The sequence below is a fragment of the Oryctolagus cuniculus genome, chromosome 5 (genome assembly GCF_051225735.1).
Source record: "Oryctolagus cuniculus isolate XC-2025 breed Fujian yellow rabbit chromosome 5, ASM5122573v1, whole genome shotgun sequence".
Lineage (NCBI taxonomy): Eukaryota > Metazoa > Chordata > Mammalia > Lagomorpha > Leporidae > Oryctolagus > Oryctolagus cuniculus.
In genome coordinates, this window is record NC_142871.1 from 154,160,642 (window position 1) to 154,186,738 (window position 26,097).

The window sequence follows — 26,097 nt, forward strand, 5'->3', positions numbered from 1 at the left end:
CAGGAAAACAGTTTGGTGAACTTCCTTTATTTGCTAATGTGACAGATAGGGTGCTACAGGCTAGAGCTGAGATGATGCTGTCATTCCAAAAGGGGGCCAGACCTTCCACCACACACACAACTGAGTGAGCCACAGAGTCTTAGGAACATGAATGGCATAAAGTGCCAGCTTCATGAACAGAAATGGATTCTTCCATGTAAGAGAGAGAGAGAAGAGAAGTGAGCTGCTTAAGAATGAATGAGGCAACTATAGAGATTATAAAAGAGATCTGTTCGGAAGGGATCAAGTCCACACAGCCATGTGAATGCTCTGAATTCGCTGGCAAAATGCAGCCACTGAAAAGCTTCTGTTTCCCCTTTGTGCTCCATTCCTGAGAACTGTTGTGTCTGAAGACACTAGATTAGCGAATAATTTCACTGCCTCAGGCCAGCTTCCCAAGAAATCCAACTTTTTCTCTCACTGAGTCTCAAAATGTGAAACCTGAGACAGGAGCTCAGCCTGCCGTCCCACCCTCAACTCAAACCCCATCACTAGAACTAAAAAAAAGTCAAATTCATTCGCAAATCTAATTTAGGGTTTATATGAATAACCATTATTTTTTCTTCATGGAATAGTTTGACACTTCTTGCTTCCACTTTGCGGGTCCCCCTAGGTACACACTGAGGACAGAGTAAAATGAAATTTAGAAAGTGGAAGGGCTGCAAGTACAGAGTATGATGTAAGTGACTGAGGACAAGATGATTACTTTTTGGCTTCTGCAGAAATGCGCTGTGATCATAATGTGCTTCCTGACTAGATGCAAAAGTGGAGATGCTGGGGATCGAACCCAGGACCTCATGCATGCTAAGCATGCGCTCTACCACTGAGCTACATCCCCCTCATGAAGGAAATAGCCTTTCCAATTTACTTTCATGAAATATAACAGAGACTCACCACCCCCCTTCAGTATTTTTTAGATTGTATTGTCCTGCCATAACTGTTAGAATTTTCACCACCCCCTCTCTCTCTTGCAGAAACCTATCACCAAAGAACTCAGATTACTCTGCATCTTGCAGACATTTGATAACTGATGAGACCAGAGCGGGCTTGAGAAAATCTCAATTTAAAACACACACACACACACACACACACAAATACAAAACAACATGTTCCCAGGTCCTACCTTTCTGAGTACTTTTCCCTTTTTCTTCGAAAGATATTAGGGACAAAGGATAAAATGCTTTGCTAATGACTTCCTTGAATCACTAGTGACCTGAGCCCAACTCCTTTCCCCATCTCTGCACCCTATTCCTGGGCTCCAGAATCCACGATACATCTTAAGAAACAAGAAGCAGATAGAGGGATTTCTATACAAAAATAAACTTCTTTCAGTCTCTGAGCACCTGGGAGGTTTAGGAAGCAAAGACATTGAACTGCATCCTGCAACCACCGGATCCGCATTTTATTCAGAGACTGCAACTCAAATCCAGAGACTGTGGACCTGCTGCTCTTCACTCTGATTCTTTGTAATGGAAGAGCCAGCGTTAGAAATGCCTCTCTTCTGAGTGTGAAGCTCCATCTCCACTTCAAAGGTGCTTTACTTTCTATAGAGAATGTTGTTCTCCAGACATGAGTGTGAAATTTGAAAATGGATTTGAAATTGAGAAAGTTCCATTCCTGCCTATATAGTTCAGGGAAGTTCTGGGATATGATGCCCTGTGAGTGAAGCTGGAAGGGTGGTTAGGAAAGCTAAGAAGTGAGGGGAGGACCAAGGATCTCAGCTAGATGGAGGCGGGGACATACTCAGGACAGCGACAGTTCGGAGGGAGAGCAGGATGGCTTCACAAGATGACACCTGCAATTCTTATCCCTTTTCCTTGCTAAGAGAGCTTCAAAAAGCAGACTGTATAAATAGTTTATGATCAAGCTAATCATACTTTTTCCATTTCCTTTGCCAGTGACTGTTTCAACAGTGGACTTACGACCATCCGGTAGTTAAGGAGTAATGGATAGTCTGCCTATATGACTTTAGACTTTTTACAAGATAAAAAAGAAATAGGAGAAGAAAGCCAGACATCTTATTCTAGCATTGCTGTTTGATTTTCAAGGAATATGGCCTATGAGAACAGTTTGTAGAGAACCGGATGCAAAGTTATATTACTTTCAAAAGAATTTTAAACAGAGAGAAATAACTTTGTATCTGGAAATCATATAAGAAAGAAAAATACAGTACCATTTCACCAATGAACATACAGGCCTAATCATAAGTTAGCCAATAAAAATTAAAATATTTAAAAACATATCATTGTGGAAAGGGTTATTAAGAGCTACCTGTTTGTTCTTCCCCCCACTCCAAATTCATATATAGAAGCCCTAACCCCTTGTGTGATGGTATGAGAAGATGGCACCTTGGGAAAGTAATAGATCATGAGGGTGGAGCCCTTGATGGGGAAAGTGTGGTTGTAAGAGGAAGAAGGCCAGCACCCTGCTTCTCTGCCTTCTGAGGCAACAAGATTTCCATCTGTAAACCAGGAAAATGTCTTCCAACCGAACTTGATCACACTTTTGGGTATAGAAAGTTATCTGATCTTGGATTTCTAGTCTCTAGATCTATGAGAAGTAAATTGTTGTCTAAGCCACCCAGTCTATGACATCCTGTTTTGGTAGCCTAAACTTACCAAAACATTAAAGAATTAATTTAACTTAATCAATACTTAATCCCTAAATATAATAAAGATTTAATTATAAATAGTGTATTATTATAGGATATACAATTAAATCAATTGATCAACATTAATCATTAAATATAAATTTAAGGATTGAAGAAATACATGTGTCAATGAGTATTATAAAATACATTTATCTAATTCAACACTTTAGAAGATTAAAACAAGAAAAAGAATATAATAATTCTAATTCTTTCAGAAAAGTTTTCTTATTACTAACAGGAACATAGAAGTAGTAGTCCTAAGTACCTTTCCAAGTTCTGACATTTTCATAGTTAGCCATGGACTACTCTATGCCCTAGTACCTACTCAGAAGATAAGTGGCAAATCTTACAAAAGACCCAGACAAGAATGCATGGAAACAAGATATTTTGGGGGACATAATTGTATCTTATTGTTTGTTCCAACATGATTCACTTAAAAATTTAAAGCTGGTAAGTGAGGGTCGTGGAAACTTCTTGTAAACATAGAGTAACAAGTACCAGAATTACTACCAACTCTGAATCGACCAAAGCCTCCAAAAAGGCAAGCTATGTGAAGCAATGGTTTTCAAAACTTTGGCCAGTAGGCAATAAAGGATAGTGATCTCAAAAATTACAAACAAGATTACCACAACAATTGTCTTAGCTTACTCTCTTAAGAAATGCTGGCACATGTGTTACAGTTAATTTTGCATGTCAACTAGGCTCAGTTGAAATGCCCAGTTGCTTAGTTGGAAGCCAGTCTAACCATTGTTGTGAATATATTTTTTAGATGTGATTAACTTCTAAATTAGCAGACTTTGGGTAAAGCAAATTACCTTTCACAAGGTTGGTGGGCCTCACCCAAGCAGTTGAAGGCCTTAAGACAAAGGGAAAAAGAAACAATTCTACTTACAGACTGCATGTGGACTCAAGACTGCAACATGAACACCTGATGAACCTCCAGCCTGAAGCTCTACAAACTTCAGTAACCACAAGTACTTGAGTCAATTTCTTAAAATAAATCTCAATCTCTCAGAGAGAAACAGACAGGGGGATGGGTGCAGGGGGAGATTCTGTTGCTGTGGAAAACCCTGACTCATATAACAGGTATGGCCTGTGAACTCTCTGTGTCTAGATTACCAAGCTGAGTCTTGGGAGACCAAGGCACTAAACGGCCATAAGATAAACTACCAAAGACAGCGGGTTGTACAGAGGGTAGACCCAGGAGATCGACAGAGGCTTCCCTTCCAGTATTCACCACTACACATATGAGGATGCTACCCAAGGCTGGGGGTGGGGGGACAATCTGCAAGAATTAAAATAATAGTACTGAGCACACAGGGCTAAATTCACCAGCAAGACTGTAAAATATATTAGAGAGATATTAGGCAGAGTACTAAGGTCTTGCCTAAGCTGTGGAGAATTTGATGAAAATCACTCTCATTCTGCCTAAAAAGTTTCTATTTACTTTAATTTTTTCTATTAGTAGGGTTTTTTTTCTAAAGTATTAAATGAGGTGAAATTGATTTACAAAAAACTGCATACATCTAAGGCGTATAATTTCATGGATTTGAAGATAGACATACACCCATGAAATCATTATCAGAATCAAAGCAGTAAACATCTCCATCACCTCCCAAAGTTGTCTCTTGCCTCCCCTTTTGTGTGTATGTGTGGTAAGCACACTTAACTTGAGTTCTGTTCTTTGACAAATCTTTCAGTATTATTAACTGTGGGCACACTGTCACCTAATGTACTTGTCAGAATTTCATTACTACAACGTAATACCAGGGACATGAAAAGAGAGCTTATTTAGTTCACAGTTTTGAAGGCTGAAAGTGTAAATAACATGGCACAGACTCTGGCGAAGACCTCATAGCAGGTTGCAAAGCACGTATGGAAGAAGGGTCACGAGATAAGCCAGGAAGCAGAGAACGGATGGGCCCAAACTTAGGCTTTTATAACAACTCCCTCATGAGAAACACCTTGTGAGGGCATACCCTGGTGACTCACTAGACCTCACCTAAATATTTCACGACCTGCCAGTAGCATGACTCTGGGGATCAAACCTTTAATTTATGGACCTTTGGGGGACATTCAACATCCAAACCATAGCACTTAGCAAATCTGAAAAGCAACAACTTAGAAATTCTTAAAAAGGAATCCATGTACTACACAGATTTTGAAAAAATAAGTTTAAATAATTGTTTCTATGTTGTTATATTCTTTGGTAATGAGAGAAAGGTGAGCTCCCTTTAACAAAATTACTGAAAATAATAGATTGGGTTGACCAAATTTCTTTATTTAGGAGAGCAAAAAGCAGGACCTTACAGAGTGCTGAGAATACTGATGATGTGAGTTGTTTCAAGAAGCAAGAGGGGGAGTTTGTAGTAGATGTATTTTGGAGGCATGTTCATTCCATGCACTAGGCATCCTTATCTTTTCCTAAAAGTTGGCACCAAGACTTGGGTCAAATGACTAGGTTCATACTGTGCCATTATGTCCTGAAGGCAGTCTCAGGTCCTGGGAAGAGTGTTCCCCTGAACTGGAAGTGCCAGGGAGAGATGAAGACCTCTAGGAGCATGGATTGAAGATCCTAATGATTAGACGTCCTCAAATAAAGATAAGGAAATGGCACATTCCAAGGAGAAGGAAAAGATAAGGTAATAAGCCCTAAGGGAAGAATGACTATTGTTGGTTCAACAATTACAAAAAAGGCCACTGTGGCTGAAGCTCAAAAATTATGAGTCTAGGGACCAGTGTTGTGGCGTAGTGAGTTAGTTAAGCCACCACTGCAGTGCCAGCATCCCATCAGGGAGCCGGTTTGAGTCCCGGATGCCCTGTTTCCAATCTAGCTCCCTGTTAACACACCTGGGAAAGCAGCAGAAGATGGCCCAAGAGTTTAGGCCCCTGCACCTCCTGGCTTTGATCTGGCCCAGCCCCTGCAACCGCAACCATCTGAAGGAGTGAACCAGCAGTTTCAGTTACCCAGAATGCCACCGTAATTGTGTTCTCCACACTGTTAGGCCACCTTGTCTGGCTTCCCAGGCAAGCCTACCCTCCATTTCCACAGGATATTTCTACCCTCACTACTCCCCTAAACTTCCTGTGCTGGGCTAGGACCAGCTCTCCTGCACTGAAACCTTGAAGAAAGCCAAAGATGCAGGAGAGATAAAATGGTGACTGGATTAAAATTAAAGCACATGAAGAAATTCCTGGAAGGGTCCCAAGGTGGACCCTCAAGTACTGTGATGCAGCTCCCACCTGGATACTAAACAGCGCTACTTCTTCCTCTCCTATCACTCTCAACATCAAATTACTAACAGACTTGTTATTTTTTCCCATTGTGTTCCACTGGAAGCGTGGGAGTGGATAGGGTGTCATTTAATTAGGCATAAATCATTCTCGAAATGCAGCTGGACTCCCTCTTCTTGGACGCAATCGTAGGACAAATTTACTTCTGAATCGTCCCTTTGGCTTTGTGCTGCTCAGTGAACAAAACACTTAGACAGGGAAGTTCCCAGGAAGCAGGAGATGTGGCGGTAGATTAGAGAGAAATACACATGAAGCTTAAGAAATGGTTCGATTTAAAGGAAATGATCACTAAAAGAAATGGGAAAGGACCGAAACATTTTACTCAAAAGCTCTAAGACCAAGGAAACAAATAAAGTGGAGATGCCGGGGCTCGAACCCGGGGCCTCATACATGCGAAGCATGCGCTCTACCACTGAGCTACATCCCCTGATACTATAAATAGCGGGGCAGGATTTCTGGCCTGTTAAAAGCGCGGAGCAGTTTGTGTCGTTATCCGGGTTGGACTAGGGGGCGGCAGGCTGTGAGGACCAAGGGCACCTGAGGGCCCCGTCGGCTTACGCCCACGTGGCCTCCCTCCGGGGCACGCTGGGGAGCAGCAGCACAATTTTAGCATCTCTAGCCCACTTGATACTTCTGTTGTCTAAGTCGAAGCCCAGTCGCAAAGAATCAAGGGAGTTTCTTCAGGACTTAGAAATTGCTTTTCTGCTAGCCGCAGGTTCATAGAAAAATACAACCCAAATTCTTTGCAGCTGAGCAGATGGCACGGGCTGCCGCTTCCACCTACCCCGCTCTGAGAAGAAGCGGACCAGATAGACGAAAATGGGAAAATCCTGCCCCGGTCTTTGTCCCCACAGGCAGCGGCTCGGCCTGCGCAGACCATGTAACCCACCCGACACTGCAGCAGCTCTATGTAAACTTCGGCTTCTCAAAGGCTCCCACGTTTAAGAAGGTGCGCGTGTTTCTGTCTGCCTTGCCCTAACACTCGCGTCAGCCTCTCTTTCCTGTCTTCCGGCTCTGCGTCTGCCTGCCCAGGGCTGAGTGAATGAACCTGGAGGACCTGCCTTAGCTGGGATTTGCACTGGCCGAGCTCCATGGAACGCGGTTCGCAGCCCTCAGATCCGCCTTCTGCAGCCGGGGGCACAACGGTCTTTGTCTCTTGCTTCAGAAGCTGTCCAATAGGGAATAGTCTCTACGTAGTTACGGATAATCCATTCAGCTCTTTTCTGGTTGGAACCATGGAGGGTGTGGGAGAGAAGAAGGCTCCTGCGGTGCCAGAAATCCTTAAGAAACAGCGGAGGAACTTCACAAAGCTGAAGATCAAGCACCTGAGACAGAAGTTTGCCCAAAAGACACTTGGAAAGGCAAAGAGGAAACTGATCCATGCAAAAGCTAAGCGCTTTCACGAGGAATACAGGCAGAACTGAAATTCGAATGATGGGGATGGCAGCACAGCCTGGCAACTTCTACGTACCTGCAGAACCCAAGCTGGCATTTGTCATCCGGAGCAGAGGTATCAGTCACGTGAGACCCAAAGTCTGAAAAGTTTGCAGCTTCTTGGCCTACACCACATCTTCAATGGCAATTTTGTTAAGCTCAACAAAACTTAGATTACCATGCTGAGGATGGTGGAGCCCTATATTGACCGGGGGTGTGGGATTCAGAAGTCAGTAAGTGCGCATGTTTCTAAGCGTGGCTTCAGCAAAATCAATGAGTGACTCGCCTTGCCAGGGAACCGACAGCCCGTTCTCTTGGTGAGCACGATATCACCCGCATGGAGGGTGGGATTTCCTGAGACCTTGGAAAACACTGGGAAGAAGCAAGTGATTTCCTGTGGCATCAAGTTATCTCCCCGAGGTGGGATGAAGAAAAAGACCAACCACGTTGTGGAGAGTGGAGATGCTGGGGACAGGGAAGAACAGAGAAGGTGAACTAAGGTGTCTGCGATGGTATTTTTGTCACCTGGTCAGGTTATCAACAGCAACTGCACTCAAACTGAAATGCACTGTTGTGTTAGTGACATTTGTTAGCCTGCCTCCACGTTTCCTTAACCATTGTGGCAAACCTTAGTGTGTGATAGAATTAAATCAAACCAGCAGCCCCTGATACAAAACTAGGGTTCAGTTTATTTTGTGTGAAAAATGCTTCATGATTTGTAAGGTTTTTCTTTATAAAAAAAAAAAAAACTTAGTTTTTCACCTTTGAATTGTGCTGTGTGTCAAAATAGGCTTATCCTAACAAAACCTGTTCCATAGGCATTTACACATAATTTGTAGGTAATAAAAGTTCCATTTACCAAAATATAGAAAAATCTGTTCAACAAGAAGATACAACCATTGTAATTGTAAATGTATATACATCTAATGTCAGAACACCCAATTTTAGAAAAATAAACATTGTTATGTCTGCAAGAGATAATCTGTAATACAATCATAGTAAGGGACTTCAACACCCCACTTTCATCAACGGGCATATCATTCAGGCAAAAAAAAATCAGTAAAGAAACATTATAGTTAAACTACACTATAGACCAGATGAACCTCATAGACATTTAAAGAATATTCCATCCAACAACTGTAGACTATACTCTTTTCATCAGTATGTGGAACATTCTATAGGACAGACAAAACAAGGCTTAAAGAAGTAAAAACAGGGAGGGGTGTGAGTGGGAGGGAAATTATGGGGGGGAGGAGCCAATGTAATCCATAAACTGTACTTTGGAAATTTATATTTACTAAATAAAAAAAAGAAAAAAAAAAGAAGTAAAAACAGCTTTTCCTTGTTAAGCTTCTTATTCAGTGAAGCATTAAGCCTTTTTACTGTAACATTAATTTAAAATATGCTATCTCAAAACTAAAAAAGGAAAGAAAGGGAGAGGCAGACACGGTGGGAGGGATAGAATGTGAGAGAGGGAGGGAGGAGAATATCATTATATGCTTGGAATTGTATCTGCAAACTATACTGAGTCTGTCAAAAACTAAAACTATATTAAGTTTAAAAAAACTATATTAAGTCTGTTAAAAAATAAACATCTTTTTAAAAAAGTCAAAACAATGGAAATCATATCATGCATTTTTCTGACCACAGTGAAAGAAAACTATTAATCAACAATGAAAAGACTTCCAGAAACCATGCAAATACATGAAGACTGACCAACATACTCCTGAATAAAAGTTTAAGAAATAAAAAGGGAAATGTTAAAGGCTTCAAAACTATTAAAAATATCAATGTACCAGAAATTACGGGATATAACAAAAGCAGTACTAAGAGATAAGTTTATAGTAATAAGTATCTACATCCAAAAATAGAAATATAACAAATAAACAACCTAACAATGCATCACAAGAACAAACCAAACTTTAAGTAGAATGAAAGAAATAAAGATCAGAACAGATATAAGTGAAACGGAAACTAAAAAAAAAGATCAACAAGATGAAGATATTTTTTGAAAAGATGAACAAAATTGATAAACCATTAGCAAGACTAAGGGAAAAAAGACTTGAATAAATAAAATCAGTGAGATAAAGAAGTTATTGCAACTGATTCTACAGAAATACAAAAGATCATTAGGAACTACTATAAACAACTATACTCCAACAAACTGGAAAACAGAAGAAATGGATAAATTTCCAAATTCATATATAACTTACCAAAATTGAACCATGAAGAAATAGAAAACATGAACAGACCAAAAACGAGTAATGAGATTGAATCAGGGAAAAAATAAAAGTGTCCTAAGAAAGAAAAGCTCGGGACCAGATGGCTTTACTCTTGAATTCTAACAAACTTTTATGAACTAACACCAATTATTTTCAAACACTCTATGAAGGCCAGCATTGCCTTAATTCCAAAATCACATGTTATGGGTAGAGTAGGACTTGTGTCCCCAAAACTCAAATAGATGTTTAAACTCTGGCATCTTTATAGTGGTAATTGATGTGTTTTTCCAAGACAGGAAAGAGGAATCATTGGTTAAGTACAGCCATATCTGAATTGAAGGCTAAAAGTAAGCCCTTGCGCCCAACGTGGGGCTCGAACCCACGACCCTGAGATTAAGAGTCTCATGCTCTACCGACTGAGCTAGCCGGGCACCTGTCAAGCAAGGTGGATGGACATGAATGGAGACTTGGTCTAACTGTGGTGTAAGGGTGTTGGTGGCACGCCCTTGGAGGGTGGATCTAGTGAGAGGGTTGGTTTAAGTTCTGACTAGCTCGCTCTGTTTACTGGCTCTCCATGTAATTGCTCTTCTGCGCCCACCATGACCTGTCTCCATAGACACGCACTGTGGGGCCAATTATCCAGAACTGTAACCTCCAAACTGTAAGCTAAAATGAACCTTTTCTTTCCCAAGAAGCTCATGTTGGGTACTTTAGTTAAAGTAACAAAAGGCACCATACACCACATCAACAGAATGAAGAAAAAAAATCATATGATCCTCTCAAAGATGCAGAAAAAGCATTCATTAAAATTCAGCATTCACTCATGATGAGAACCTTGAACAAACTAGGCATAGAAGGAACATAACCTGTATAATGTATAATGTATAACATAATAAAGGTCATATACGACAATCCATACCCAACATCAGATCAAATAGGGAAAAGACGAAAGCATTTCATCTAAGATCTGAAAACCAGACTTGACTGTCCACTCTCACCAGTCTTATTCAATGTAGTACTGGAAGTTTTAGCCAGAACCTTTGTGCAAGAAAAGAAACAAAAGTCATTCAATCAAATTATCCCTGTTTCAGATGACATAATTGTGTATAGAGAGATACTGAAAGATTCCACCATGAGACTGCTGGAACTGATAATCCAATTTAGTAAAATTATAGGATTAAAAAAAAGCAATAGTATTCGTTTAAAAGAAAAAAAAAAAGAGATTGATTTACTTACTGGAAAGACAGAATTACAGCGAGAGGGAGAGAGACAGACAGAAATCTCCCATCTATTCTATTGGTCACAGTAACTGAGGTTGACCAGGCAGAAGCCAGGAGCCTGGAACTCCATCCAGGTCTCCCACATGGGTGCAGGAGCCAGAGCACTTGGGCCATCTTCCGCTGCTTTCCCAGCAAAAACAAACAAACAAGCAAAAAACACCAAAATCAGTAGTAGTATTCTTATGAACCACTAATAAATTCACTGAGGAAGAAATTCTAAGTGCAATCCCATTCTCAATAGCTATCCAAAACCCCCCCACCACACACACACACACAAACTTGGAATAAATGTAACCAAGGATGTGAAAGAACTCTGGAATGGAAATTATAAAATGCTAATGAAAGACATTGCAGATGGTAAACAGATTTTTCACATTCATGGATAAAAATAATGAATAATGTCAAAATATCCATATTCCCCAAAGTGATTTATAGATGCAAGGAAATCCTCATGAAAATACCAGTGACAGTCTTCACAGAACTGGAAAAAGCAACTCCATAATTCATATGGAAACACTGAAAACCCTGTTCAAGGCAACCTTGAACAAAAAGAATAAAGCCAGAGGCACTATTATCAGCTGATGGCAAATTTTGTTTCATAATCAATCTAGTTTTAATGTACAGCTCTGTTACATGGTCATGTGAATAAACAGATGGGGTAGTTTATTGTGTAGCAACAGATAACTAACATCTTGTATGTATTCATTTCCTCTGTAACCTTTGTATGAACTTTCCTTTACATGTTTTTTGTTCCTTTTATTTCTTTCTTAAGAAACGATGCTATCATTTATGTTCTGACATAAATGTAATTCTGATCTTATATAAATATACATAGCTTATTGTGTTGAAGAAATTGTCCTGGGGCATGCATTGCAGCATAGCAGGTTAAGCCACTGCTTGAAACACCCATATCCCATGTTGGACCGCCTAGGATCGAGTCTTGCTCCATTTCCAATCCAGCTTTCTGCTCATGTGTACACTGAAGGGCAGCAGAGGGTGGCCCAAGTATTGGGTACCTGCTCCCCATGTGGGAGACCTGGATGGAGTTCTTGGCTCCTGGCTTCAGCCTGTTGCAGCCCTATATGTTGCTGTCATTTGGGAGTAAACCAGTGGATGCAAAATCTCACTTGCTCTCTCTCATCTCTCGCTCTCTTTCTCTTTCAAGTAAATAAATATAAATAAAAACAAAAATAACAGAAAATTTTTTTCTTTGCTATATTCCAAAGAGAGCATGTGTTTACACTGGAAATGAATACCAACTGCAAGAAGCGAGTATTAGCATCAATTATTGTGCTATAAAATATTGTACAGTGTAGTTTCTAAAGTAAGACAAAATTTGAATTCAGTTTTGAGTCCAGTGTTTTCTTGACTGTCATTAGAATGAATGAATTCTCAGTTTGGGGGCATTACAGCCTTGGGGGAAAATGAAGTTAGATAAAGCATAGGAAAATACACGGATGAATGATATCTCCTAACGAGTGATGATGTGTGTATGTGTGTGTACCTATGTAATTTATGTATATGCTATATGTTATACTATAGATTGAATGTATATTTTATAATATAGATTTGCTAATATTAGCAAATTTAGTTTCTTTGAATGGTAAGTAAGTAGGACACAGGTTCTAAAATATTTTCTTAAAAAAATCCAGTAAGGAAACAAAGATTGTGTGATAGTGAAACCACACTAGTACCGCCTTGAGTTTTCCCCTCCATTCTGACCTCTACTTCCAACCCTGCAGGATATGGATCACCTGCTGCTGTAGATGCTCCTCCATTAGGAAAGCTTACGTGCATTAGCAGGTATTCCACATTAAGTCGGGAAGACCAACCTGAGGCCTGAACAGTTAGCTTTGGAAGCACAAGTAAAGGCGTGTTATAAACCAAGCTCCTAGTCGGGCTCTACACCGAACGTAGGTGGAGGATGGATTCTTGTTACAACTTCTAACCAGATGTCTGTTGGTCCTAGTCTGGGATTCCTTATATAAGTTTGTCCCAGTGAACTCTTTATTCTTATATGGAGCTTCCTTCTTCCTTCTTGAGAAAGCTGGGCTGTTAAGGAAATATAAAAGTTATCCTTCCACTTCCTGCAACATAAAATAAACAGAACAATCTTGGAGCAGGATGGCCATGAAAAGGCATGAAAAGGCATCCCATTCTGAAAGCTGGGACATTAAACAAATAAGCATTGCGTGCCTCCAATGGGCCTGAATTGAAAATGCTCAAGCAAAATGTATGAAAATAAAATAATTACATTATATTTATCCTGTTTCTCATGGAAGTATGTGTCTGTTGTACCTAACATAAAATATAAAATAAAAGAGAACCATTAAATTGTATAAGTCTGGATTGAGTAGGATATGAGACAAGAGCTCAAGATTTGCAGTTTAATAATCAGTCTGTAACTTAATACCATTTAAAAGGTGGTGACACAGGGCAAATTTTAGAAAATATGTCTTTACCCTTTGCATATCTTGGAACAGGGTGATGTATGTAAAAGGGTTTTTGTGATATCAAAGGATGTTATGCATGGTGTGTGCAATGACATTCCGACAACCTTGAATGATCCTCCAGCATGGCTTCTGTGATGTTCTAACATGCCCTCCATTGGCTTCTATTTTGCCTCAGGACCTAGATGAGTTGATTAATATGTTTTGGGTTTTTTTTTTTTTTAAGACAATGTATTAGGCCTGGGCATGTTTTTGTTTTCTGAACAAAATGTTGGGTTCCTCAGAAAATTCTGTAACTGAAGAGTTAATGCCACAACTTTCTATTGAATATGAAGGATCTTCAAAAACTCATAAAAATGTATTATGGAAAAACTACATGTGGATTTCAAAAACCTTTCACCAAAATAAACTTATCTTCTAATGCCATTTTCCCACGAACTTTTTGGAGTATCCACTTAGATAAGATGTTGTCGCAGAAGTTCATGAAATAATGTTTGAGGGACAGCTGTAGTCAAACAAGGAGAAAAATATTCCACATCAGAAATTCAGAAATGTGCTCTTGGAATGGAATTTGCTCCAGTTGCAATAAAGTAATGATTTACCAGGGGCACAGGATATCACATTAGATGTGCTTTACACCAAGACAGAGCCAAGTTAAACCAGCCCCATCCTCCCACTCCACACATAGATGCCTGCAGCTCTTTGCATGTGATAGCACCTTAAATCTCTCCCTTAGTGAGACCCGTCTCTTTTCTGCTCCCTAGTCTCACATTCTAACAGTCTGATGAACCTTTTGGCAAAGCAGGAAGACAAGCTCTGTCAGACAAACGGGGTCCTCCCAAATCTAAACACTACTTCATGAGATTCTTATGACCATGAAAAAGTCTCATGAGGGCAGAGCAGATGGCAATCACCTCATCCGGATATCTAAGTCCTTCCTTGGATTTGTGGGAAAGTTCAGCAACATATCCAAAATGAATCCAGAGCCAAGATTACTTTAGTTTGCTATAAAAATTTCTACAGATACCAGTAATGAGCTCTCAATCTTCAAATCACAATGAATCCTTTCAATTCTCACTTTACCTGCTGTCTGTCTCCTCTGTAGCACGGAATCAATAATCCCAGTCATAGATTCCTGCTGTCTCAGGGCTTATGAGACTGTTTGCCAAATACTTCCACAAGACTTCATCTTAAATTTCTAGGCATCTATGAATCATGCTCAAATCCAGGCTCTTCCTCCTTTTTGGCCCCATCCCAGTCTTATGACTGTTTATAGCAAAAGCAAAGCGCACTACCATTAAGCAAAGAGCATTCTTTCCCTTGTGCCTTAACAAGGGACCAGGTTCATGATTTCCCTTTTCAAGGAAGTTTGGTTTATTAAACTTACCTCCCCAGACAAAAGCCAGTATCTGGAACCTCCAATGTAGTCCTTCAGTCACGGAGGAAGAAAAGACATTGGTCGCGCCTGAACAGGGACTTGAACCCTGGACCCTCAGATTAAAAGTCTGATGCTCTACCAACTGAGCTATCCAGGCCCACAAAGTGTGTATATCACTGCATAGTAAGATGACTGTATTTTGTTATTGTCAACTTTTTTCCAGTACAAGGTAATGGGTTAAAAACAGATTCCTTGCATACATATCTCACATATTCAAGTCAAAAGCAGTTGGTCAGTCACATTTCTGCACTCACCAGCCTGCTCTCAACAGAACCATTTGGTTTCATGTGACTGTAAAGTCATCAATACCAGCCACCACCACGCCTCAGACAACAACCCAGTGACTTGGGCACACTGCACAAATGCTCAGATATGAGAAACGCACCAAGATGCCCTCAAAAACTAACAGTTCATGTGAAAAAGAGTGCATATTCCTAGGGGATAAAAGTTCTCTGCCCACTTTCCTTCAAACACGTGGGACTCCAGTATTTCCTCATACCTAGAGGGCAGAGAAATGATGCCACGCTCAGACCCATCCTATCTGCTCTTCCATCCACATCCAGTCCCTTAGCCCTACTTTGCTAGCCCCGACATCACCTCATCCTCTCCCCTGTCACTCATTGCTTTACCCTTCTCCCGGTTGAGGTCTTCCCAATACCCCAGTCCACTCCATCAAGGTTCAAGGCTCCTAACCTCTAGAGACAAGATCTGGGGAGTTTCTAATGGAATAAATGACTATTCAACCCCTCCTACACTGTGCTTTCGATCTTCATCCAAAACTCCCGTCTGGTCTATCACGCAAAATAATGGTGCAAGGCAGGAAGTGCCAAGAGGCTGAGAGAGGCTATGTGGCTGATGCTGGCATTCTTCTTCCTCCCTATCCTGCCTTCCGTCTTTCAAATTAGAACTTCAGTGATGGGAGGAGCAGCGCAGGACCCAGCGGTAGCACTGTTCAACATTGCTGCACGTACACACAAGTCTGTTTCACGCCAAGTTTTGTGAATTCTTTCCTTCTGTCTTATCTCTTCCAAAAGGATCTAAACTTCCCCCAGGCAGCATCTGAATTGTCTTCTTGGAATCATTTCACGTTCCCTTGCTCATTCTTTGAGCAGCTTTGCAGATGAGGAGGAAGTCGGGGAAAGGAAGGAATCCGAAATCTCAGGCAAATGCCCCCATTCCTGTGAGCTTCCCTAGTGATGGAATGGATGTGTCCACGGGCGAGGCGGCTGTGGAGCAGACAGACGGGAACAGGAAGACGGCTCCAGGAGAAACAAGAATCCTAGGATCCAAAGTCAGCCAAAAGGCAAGGTTTTCTTTTGTTTTCAGGAAATACATTTGAGGCTCTAAAATCCCCAATTATAATAAATCCTTTCAAGTCTTTATGTTACTCTCTCCCCAGGGGCCTTCCTGTCCACAGTCACAGGAAAATCCAGTTCTCCAGATTTCCCGCTCTGCGGAATTCCAGACTCAGCTATCACCGTGTTCAGCAGACATCTTTGTAAAGTTATTTTGTGAGGAGTCAGATGGGTTAATAGGCAGTCAGAGTGTTCCCAGTGGAAGTTTGGGGTGCAGAATGCTTGTTTTCTCCCAAAAGTTATCTTTAGCAAGGTCAAAATTCCTGCCTGGGCCCAATGGGTTAAAGCCCTGGCCTGCACCCCCAGCATCCCATATGGGCACTGGTTCCAGTCCCAGCTGCTCCTGTTCTGGTCCAGCTCCCTGCTAATGCACCTGTGAAAGCAACAGAGGATGGCCCAAGTCCTTGGACTCCTAAATCCACATGGGAGACCCAGAAGAAGCTCCTGGCTCCTGGCTTCAGATCAGCTCAGCTCTGGCCAATTGTGGCCATTTGGGGAGTAAACCAGTAGATGGAAGACCTCCCCTAACCCATCCACCCCTCACCCATATCTCTACTTCTCTCTGTAACTCTGTCATTCAAATAAATAAAATAAATCTTAAAAAAAAAAAAAAAAGTGCTTGCCTGCCCACTTCTTTTGAGCTTCCAATCTTATCATGAGAATAGCAAGGGAGTGGTGACTGCACCCTTCTGAGCTCTCGGTTTACTGTAAAACAAATCAGGTATCCCACCCTTTTAATGGCTTTTTGTTTTATCATGAGCAAGCCAGACAGCATAAAAGATTGCAAATCAGGTCTTTTGATGGGTTTTGTCCCTACCTTGTACTTTCTTTGTCCCCCCAAATCGTGCTTAAAAAACCCACTACCACCAGCTCCTTGGGTTTTTTTCCTCTTGGAAGCCCCCTCCACGCCACTCTGGCTGGAGGTCTCTGACCCTAATAAATCCTTCCTTAAAACCTCTCTGCTTTTCTGCTTGGAAATTCTTCTTCCATGTGAGACAAAGAACTGAGATAATAATATTTTCTCCACCACCATTTCACCCGTAACATTTTCATAAAGATTTCAGACCCATCAAGTTCGAATAGTGCCAGAACTGCAGACACTTGCTGCTTTTTCTTTAGCAGCTGAGTGTTTTATCTTCTGTTTCCATATAAATTTAGATCCTGCTGTGATGGAATGGGAAACTCTTGTTACCACAGAGACTGATCGGGTTGAAACCGTCTGAGGTGTGCTGCCTCTCCCAGGGGCAGGGTAGAGTCTTGGAGGCCCTAGGTATTAGCTACTTCCTATCCCTGGAAAAAGCTCAAAATGTACAGAATATGGGTTCTTTAGGGAACCACAGAGGCCAGGATCCCAGTGCTCTCTGGAGACTTTATAGTTATGGCCCTGCCTACTGCCTTGATTTACATGTGGCTTCATACATAATCCAATGGAGTTATGAAGTAAGAAGGAAAAGAAGCATTGGTGTTCATGGAATGGAAATCGTCATTTCTCTATGGGAGATTCCAAAAGCAACACAATGGGCGATATGGGGCTCTAGGTTATTACAGTGTTTGTTGGATAAACAAGACATGCAAAGCTCCAGTGTCTATGGAGTCTTGTTCATTTTCCATGAAGTAGCTGATTCCCACCCTCTCCTACCCTGGAAGCCTTTGTGAGACTTAACAGAGATTCTGTTGTTGGTTTCTACTAACGCAATACACTTTTCTTCTTTTTGTGAAGTTTTGTTTTTTGCTAAACAAACTAGCATCCAAAAAAAAAATTACTTACAACTCTTCTTATACTGTCAGTGCTTGTGTTTGGAAACACACACAAAATTTAGTCATCTCTTATATTTTCTCATCCCTCCAATTGCCACACACAGTGCACACTGCCCCTTTGACTACACTACCTCAGGCATCTACATCGTGGTGTTAATTCATGTATTCCACTTCATGATTTTAAAGTTCTGTAAACAAGAAACTTGTTTTTTTGAGTGAGTAAATTAAAAATGTAGAAGCGTGTGGGGAGCAACTCGGACTGGACTGTTACTGGAATTAAGACTTATTCTCTGCATCTGCTCTCCCACAATATGGCACTGAGAAGGGAGTAACAACTTCTACGCAGCTGCCTCTCGCCAACTTGAGTGATGACCTGCAGGAGCTGATCCTGCTCCTGATTGGAGGAGAGCAGCGTACTCGGCGTGTGGGTAGCAGAGTTGGGATTGGTGGAAGAGGACTATAAAGGAGGAGAGAGACAACATGCACCAGGAACATCTAAGAGGAACACCTGTGCAGCCCCCGAGAGAGCCGGCCGGCAGTGTGCCGCTCCCCCGAGGAAGTGGGGAAAGTGGCAGGGGGAACCGCCCTTCCACGGAGGTGGAAGGGACAGTAGCCAACCCGGGAAGAACCAGCAGTAAACCTGGGGAGGGCCGAGCAGACAAAAGAACAGCGCAGGGTCCTGTGTCGTTCCTCCGCGAAGAGGGGGAGCGACATAATGGTGCCGTGACTCGGATATGAAGCCTAGGCAGGGTTTAGTGTCGTTCCTCCATGAAGAGGGGGAGCGACAGAAGCGAGTGAATTTCATCTTACTACTTTCTAATACTTCTCAGGATCTTAAGTCCTCTAGGTAGGTGGGGTTGTGTGTTTTCTATCACATGGCATGTGAAGATCTCCACTGAGGGTCAATTTACAATCAATCAGAATAACTGCCAGACCAAAACCGGGTGTCAATTCAAGAGTCCTTAAGACTTTAACCCTAACCCCCCTCTCAGACTGAACTATATAGATCAGATAATAGCAGCTGGCACTCAGATTTCCAACTAGGTTTTCAGCATCTGCATTGACAAGTGTCCATGTTCCCTAAGTTACTTACATAACCAAGAAAGATTAGGACTCCACTTCTTTCATGTCGTCTTCTTGGATCTGGTATTTGACTGTGCTGGATTGGCTGATGGAAGTGGATGAGCAGGGAAAGGGGCAGTAGGGTCAGGAAGTCAGGAGAAGCTTTTCCCTTGTCTGTTGGGTGATTCAGACATGATTGAGCAGTTCTGACTGCTCAGAGAATTGAACACAAGTTTCCATGGGCTACAAATCATTTTTAAAACAACATCACAACTCAGTAAACTTCAAGTGAAGTGACTTTTTGTCCAGGCTGGGGGAATGATTGGGATAAAGGCACAGCAGATAAAGTTACCACCTGCTGGCATCCCATATGGGCATTGGTTCAGGTTCTGGCTGCTCCCACTTCCAATCTATCTCCCTGCTTGTAGTCTGGGAAGGGCAGCAGAAGATGGCCCTAGTGTTTGGGCCCTTGCTCCCATGTGGGAGACTCGGATGAAGCTCCTGGCTTCAGCTTGGCCCAGTCCTGGCTGATGTGGGGAGTGAACCAGCAGATGGAGGATCTCTCTGTCTCTCCCTCTTTGTAACTCACACTTTCAAATAAATAAATTTTTTTAAAAAGGCAAACACAGAAAGACAGAGAAAAGTTAAGGGACTGAGCAAAGCTGTCAAACTACCTTCCCTCTCAGGACTCACTGACACAGAGAGAAAGTTTGCTAAAGATACAGATATTTGAAAGAATATAATCACTACTTTTGTCCCTTTGATAGAGTTCTATGTAAAGTCTATTTTACCTGATATAAGCATGCTACCTCTGCTTTTTTGTGGTTTCTGTGTTTGCAAAACATCTTTTCCCATCCCTTAATTTTCTATCTGTGTGTGTCCTTTAAACAGGGAGTGAATTTCTTGTAGGCAGCATATAGTTGGATCTCATTTTTTCGAATCAGTTCTGTTGCTCTGTGTATTTTGGTTGGAGAATTTAATATATTTATATTTAAGATAGTGATTGATAGATAAACACTACTCTCATATTTTCCTTTGTAACTAGGTGATTTTCTATAGTAATATATTTTGATTTCCTACTTTTAATCTTTTGTGCATTTACTGTAAGTTTTCCTTTGTGGTTGCCAAGAAATCCAAGAAAGACATTATATGTTAACAAAAGAGACAACAAGAAACACAGCAATTGTAAGTATATTGACACCTACTACACAGTTCCAAACTATATGAAGCAAAAATTGCTAGAACAGCAGGTGGAATTAGCATCAATACTCCACTCTTGATAGGGAATATAACAAGACAAATAAGGAGATGGAAATTTGAACAATAAAATAAATCAGCCAGTCTAAGACATATGTAATCAGTCTACACTACAACAAAATACACATTGTTTTTATGTGTAGGTGGAGTATTTTTCAGGATAAACCATAGGTTACACCACAAATTAAGTTTCCATAGATTTTAAAAAGATATATCTCATATAAAATGTCTTCTCTGATCCAATGTTGATGGGAATGTAAACTGGTGCAACCACTAGGGAAGACAGTATGGAGATACCTCAGAAATCTGAATATAGACCTACTGTATGATCCAGCCATCCCACTCCTGGGAATTTACCCAAACCAAAAGAAATCAGCACATGAAAGAGTTATCTGTATCCCCATGTTCATTGCAGCTCAATTCACAATAGCTAAGATATGGAATCAACTCAGATGTCCATCAACCGTTGACTGGATAAAGAAATTATGGTATATATACACTAAGGAGTATTACTCAGCTTAACAAGAAATCCCACTATGTTCCTAAACAAACAAGAAATTTGCCCTCAAGAGGCTGTAGTATGGAAGGCAAATATTTTTAAACAACCAAAATCCCTAATAATCATAAGAGAAGGGATGCCACAACTCATTACTATTGAGAATCAGAGTCCCAGAACTAATAGAAAACAAGGGCGTGAATCAGGATAATATAGGTTTCTATAAGGCTTAAAGCAGGGGATTAAAAACCCTCTGCTTACCACTGTTTGCAACTATTTTTTGAGGGGGTGATGAGATGTAGTACAACTTCTCCCTGGTATTGCCATTCTTGTAAGTTTCCCCCTTCTTTGCCTGGGATACTAAACCATGGGAGTGTTTACCCAAATACTGCTGGAGACTGCACCAGAAACAAAGGCTAATTATCATCCTAATCAGGGCTTGTAAACCAGGTGCCTCCATACCTCTATTTAAGTCAGCACCCCATAAATGTGGGCAATTATATCAACTAAATTTAAAGTTTTATTTTAAAAAATTGAAATTTCAAACTTTAAAATTTAAATTTAAATCCGAAATTTAAATTTCAAAATAAAAAAACAAAATGAAATCTTATCTTTTGCAATAAGATGGTTGCAACTGGAATCCATTATACCAAGTGAAATAAGCTAATCCCCAAAAGACAGACATCACATGTTTCCCCTGATCTTATGTAATGAGTGGAATACCTGAAATGTAATGTATTGGGCTGAAACAGACACCTTGAGATTCAATGATTGTTTACAGCCCTTGTCTCTTCCATTGAAGAACAGTGTTTTGTTTAGTTTTGCTTTGTTTTATTTTCTTTTTCTTCATACTATTTGTTGAACTCCATTACTTAAAGTAAGGTTAACTATATGATCATTAAGTATATTGAAAATAGATCATGGCAAAAATTAAGAATGGAAATCTGAGAGGGAGGGGGAGGTAGGGTTGGAGTGTGGGTGAGAGGGAGAGTAGGGGGGAGGAGAAAATCCCACTATGTTCCTAAATCTGAAATTTGTATAACTTAAATAAAATTAAATAAAATTTTAAAAAAGAAAATCTAAATAGATCTATAACTAGCAAGGAGATTGAATCAGTAATAAAAAGTCTTCCATTGAAGAAAAGCCTTGCCCTGATAGCTTCACCAGCAAATTCTACAAATCTTTAAAGATCTCAAACCTTTCCAAACAATTGGAGAGAAAGGGAATCTCCTTAATACATTATACAAGGCCATATTTATCCTTCCATCCAAGTCAAACAAAAATAGTACAAGAAAAGAAAATTACAGACCAATATCCCTTATTTATTTATTTGACAGGCAGAGTGGACAGTGAGAGAGAGAGACAGAGAGAAAGGTCTTCCTTTGCCGTTGGTTCACCCTCCAATGGCCACCGCAGCCAGCGTGATGCGGCGCACCGCACTGATCCAATGGCAGGAGCCAGGTACTTCTGGTCTTCCATGGGGTGCAGGGCCCAAGCACCCGGGCCATCCTCCACTGCACTCCCTGGCCACAGCAGAGAGCTGGCCTGGAAGAGGGGCAACGGGGACAGAATCCAGCACCCCAACCGGGACTAGAACCCGGTGTGCCGGTGCCGCAAGGCAGAGGATTAGCCTAGTGAGCCGCAGCGCCATCCTAATATTCCTTATGAGTATTGATGCCAAAATGCTCAAGAAACTGTAGCAAACCAAATTCAGTAGCATATTGGAAGGATTACATAGCTTGATCAAATAGGGGTTGCTCCTGGAGTGCAAGGATGGTTCAGCATGTTAAAACTGATGTAATCACACTGATACATCACATTAACAGAATTAAGGGGGAAAATGCACAATTATTTCAACTGGTGCAGGAAAAAACATTTGACAAAATTATACACCTTTTCATGATTTAAAAAAACCTCTCAACAAATTAGATATAGAAGGAATATAACTTCACACATTAAAGGCCACATATGACAAGCTATAGCTAACATCCTCTCTGCTGACCAGTTGAAATATTTTCCTCTAAGATCTAGTACTGATAGTCCTAGCCAGAGTAATTAGAAAAGAAAAAGAAAAAAATATAGTGTCCAAAATGAAAAGGAAGAAAAAATTTTTATCAGTTTGCATATGATATGATCTTTCTTATACCAGAAAACCTTAAAGATTACACAAAAACCAAAAGCTGTTAGAACAAATATACCAAATAAGCAAAGTATCACAGCACAAAATCAACACACAAAAGTAAGCTGCAGTTTCATACACTAACCAGGACCAATCCAAAATGAAAATTAAGAAAACAATTCTATGTATTTTTTTATATACCATAAAAAAAAAGAATAAAAGACTTAGGACTCAAGCCAGAAAATAAGACAAGATTGATGAAAACTACAAAACATTTCTGAAAGAAATACATAACTAAACAGAAGACATCACATGTTCATGGAATGGAAGACTTAATATATTAAGATGTCAATACTTCCCAAAGCAGTCTACAGATTTAATGCAATCCCCATCAAAATCCTAATGTCTTTGTTATTTTTTTTGCAGATATAGAAAAACCTATCCTAAAGTTCACATAGAATATCAAAGGACCTCATTTAGCCAAAAAAGAAATCCTGAAAAAGAACAAAGCCTGAGAACCCACACTTCCCGATTTCAAAACTCATAACAAAACCATAGTAATGAAAATTATTGCACTGTTGTGAAGATGGACATAGAAATCAATGGAGTAGAATAGTCAAAAATAAACCACCACATACATAACCCAATGATTTTCAACAATGATGCCCAGATCATTCAATGTGGCAAAGATAATCCTCCCAACAAATGATGCTGGGAAAACAAGATAATCATATGCAGAAGAATGAAGTTGGACCATTACTTACATCATACTCAAAAAGCAACTAAAAATGGATTCATGACTCATGTGTAAGATGTAAAGCTATAGAACTCATAGAAGAAAACAGAACAAAATTTCATAACACTGAACTTGGCAAGGATTCCTTGAATATGATACCAAAGGCAAAAGCAACAATAACAAAATTAATGTTAAAGACTTCATGGAACTTTTTTTAAAATTTGTGCATCAAAATTCATTATCAGTAGAATAAAAAGCAACCCATAGAAGGGATAAAATATTTGCAAATTGTGTATTTAATAAGGGTTTAATATCTAGAATATATAAAGAATTCCTTTAAAAATCAACAAACAACAAGCAGAAAATGCAACTCCAACATGAGGAAGGACATGAGCAGACAGTTCCCCAAGCCGATATACAAATGACGGACAAGTATGTGAAAAGAGGCTCGGCGTCACCAGGTGTACTGAACCGTCAATCACATCCGCAGTGAGTTCCCACCTCATACCTGGTAGGATGGCTACTCTTCAAAAAAAACTAAATGACAAATATGGACAAGGATGTAGAAGATACTGAAACTGTGCACTTTTGATGAGAACGTAACATATTACCACTGGGAAAGTAGTATGGGGACTTCCCCCCAAAATTAAAAATATTACAGTGACCATTAGATCCAGTAAATCTGGGTATATATACAAAGGAGTCTGGTCTGTAAGACCTCCGTGTACACCCGCGTTCACAGCAGTATTATTCACAATAGCTGAAGTATGGAGGTAAGGCAGGTGTCCACAGACGTGAATGTGACAAATACTTAAGAGTGGAATATTGTTAAACCTTAAAAAAGGAAGGCCATTCTGCTATATGCTACAACAAGGATAAACTTGAGGAGATCATTCTAAGTGAAATAACAAAAAGACAAATACTACATGATTCCCTTTGTATGAATAACAGATTAGTTCAATTACAGGGACAAAAACACAAATGGTGTTTGCCAGTGGCTGGGGGAAGGTGAGAATGAGAATCACTGCTTAAAAGGTATAGTTTTAGTTTTGCAAAATAAAAAGTGTTGGGAATGGATGGTTATACTACCATATGAATCAATGTACCTAATGCCACCGAACTATCCATTCCAAATTGCTGATAGTAACTTTTACGATAGGTGCATTTAATCACAATTAAAATTAGAGGGTGCAAGACGGTATCTCATGCCAGATGTGGAAGGGTAAGAAAGTAGGAAAAATGGAGAGGAAACCCCCAGGCTCCATCTTTCACGAGAAAGAAGCTGACGGTGAAGGGGGGAGAGAGCACCGGCAACCCGGGACTGGCCGATTTTTATCTTTCTCACTTTCGCGAGTTTTCAATACCACTTGCACAGTGCACCCAAAGTTGGTGACATTTGCGGCTGACTGTGCGGATAAAAGAGTCCAAGCAACGGAAGTGGAGGTGCTGGGGATCGAACCCAGGGCCTCGTGCATGCTAAGCACGCGCTCTACCACTGAGCTACACCCCCAGATGTACAAAGTGGCTTCAAATTTGCTATATAACCGTTACTCCGGTTCTCTCTGTGTTCCCCAAGACTTACGCCGAGACGTCAGCCTCCTCTCTTCCACTCTGCTGTTTGGGAAACACTCGAGTTTGTTCTGAACCCAGCTATTGGGCTGTCCCGTAACTTCGGGCCTCCACGGACTGCTATCGCCCGTCAGTCCCAGGATGGACTCGGAAATCCTTGACCTTAAGCAGAGCTCGGGGATAAAAAAGACCGGCACCAGGAGCGCTGCTCGGGAAGTGAGGGGGAAGCCGCGTGTGCAGCTCAATGTGGGCGAGAAGTGACGAGCCATGGGCGCGTCGGCTGCGGCAAACGCAGCGCCCGGAATCCGGTTCCGGGAGCGCGGAAGCGGCCTGCGTCGCCGGCTCCGAGCGCCGCGAGGACGGAGGGGCCGGAGAGAGGGGCCGGCTCCGAGCGCCCTGCACACAGCACCTCCTTTAGGCCGAAGAAGCAGCTGCAGGAGGACTTGACGAGCCGCAGCCTGGGGCAGTGAACTTGGAAACCCTGAGTTACTCGGACAGGGAAGTATTTGCATAGGGTTGCACCCGAGCTCCACGCCTCTCCTGCGTTTTCCCTGGTAACAGAACCCGAGTAGCCTCACAGTGCAGGTTCCAAAGAAGAGGAGGTTTGCTTTGTTGCAGGTTACTGTGGTTGGTAGGAACTCACGGTGCCTTTCCCTGGCGGATCAGCAGGTTGAGCCCTTTGGTGGGTGTTTGTACGGTTAAGGTTTTGTCTTCGGGGCAGTAGCTACTGGAATTGGCAGCTTCGTAAAGGGTTGCAGGAGAGCCATACCTGGGCATTTTCTGTGTTCTCATCCGGATCAGAGGGAGTCTGAACCAAGTTTGGTTTGCAGGGGCATTGCAGAACCACACCGTAGTCTGTCCTGCTCCCTGCGGCATGAAGATCAGGAGTGGAAAGCGTGGAGACAGCAGTGCAGCTGGCACAGAATTTAGACTTGAAG

At 41.2% G+C, this 26,097-nt stretch overlaps 1 long non-coding RNA gene and 5 other non-coding genes across 6 annotated transcripts in view; all 6 read right to left on the reverse strand.

Moving 5' to 3' along the window:
• LOC138849830 (uncharacterized) overlaps nt 1–25,459 on the reverse strand; it is a 60,124-nt gene extending 34,665 nt beyond the window's left edge. Inside the window, exon 1 of the long non-coding RNA XR_011389046.2 lies at nt 25,173–25,459. This is a non-coding gene — a long non-coding RNA (uncharacterized LOC138849830). The remainder of the gene's footprint in view (nt 1–25,172) is intronic.
• Nucleotides 806–877, reverse strand: TRNAA-AGC (transfer RNA alanine (anticodon AGC)). Its single transcript has one exon. It is a non-coding gene; the product is annotated as a tRNA-Ala (tRNA).
• Nucleotides 6,339–6,410, reverse strand: TRNAA-CGC (transfer RNA alanine (anticodon CGC)). The gene has a single exon. It is a non-coding gene; the product is annotated as a tRNA-Ala (tRNA).
• On the reverse strand, nt 9,998–10,070 carry TRNAK-CUU (transfer RNA lysine (anticodon CUU)). Its single transcript has one exon. It is a non-coding gene; the product is annotated as a tRNA-Lys (tRNA).
• On the reverse strand, nt 14,832–14,904 carry TRNAK-UUU (transfer RNA lysine (anticodon UUU)). The gene has a single exon. It is a non-coding gene; the product is annotated as a tRNA-Lys (tRNA).
• TRNAA-AGC (transfer RNA alanine (anticodon AGC)) lies at nt 25,029–25,100 on the reverse strand. The gene has a single exon. It is a non-coding gene; the product is annotated as a tRNA-Ala (tRNA).
• Nucleotides 25,460–26,097: the final 638 nt, after the last annotated feature.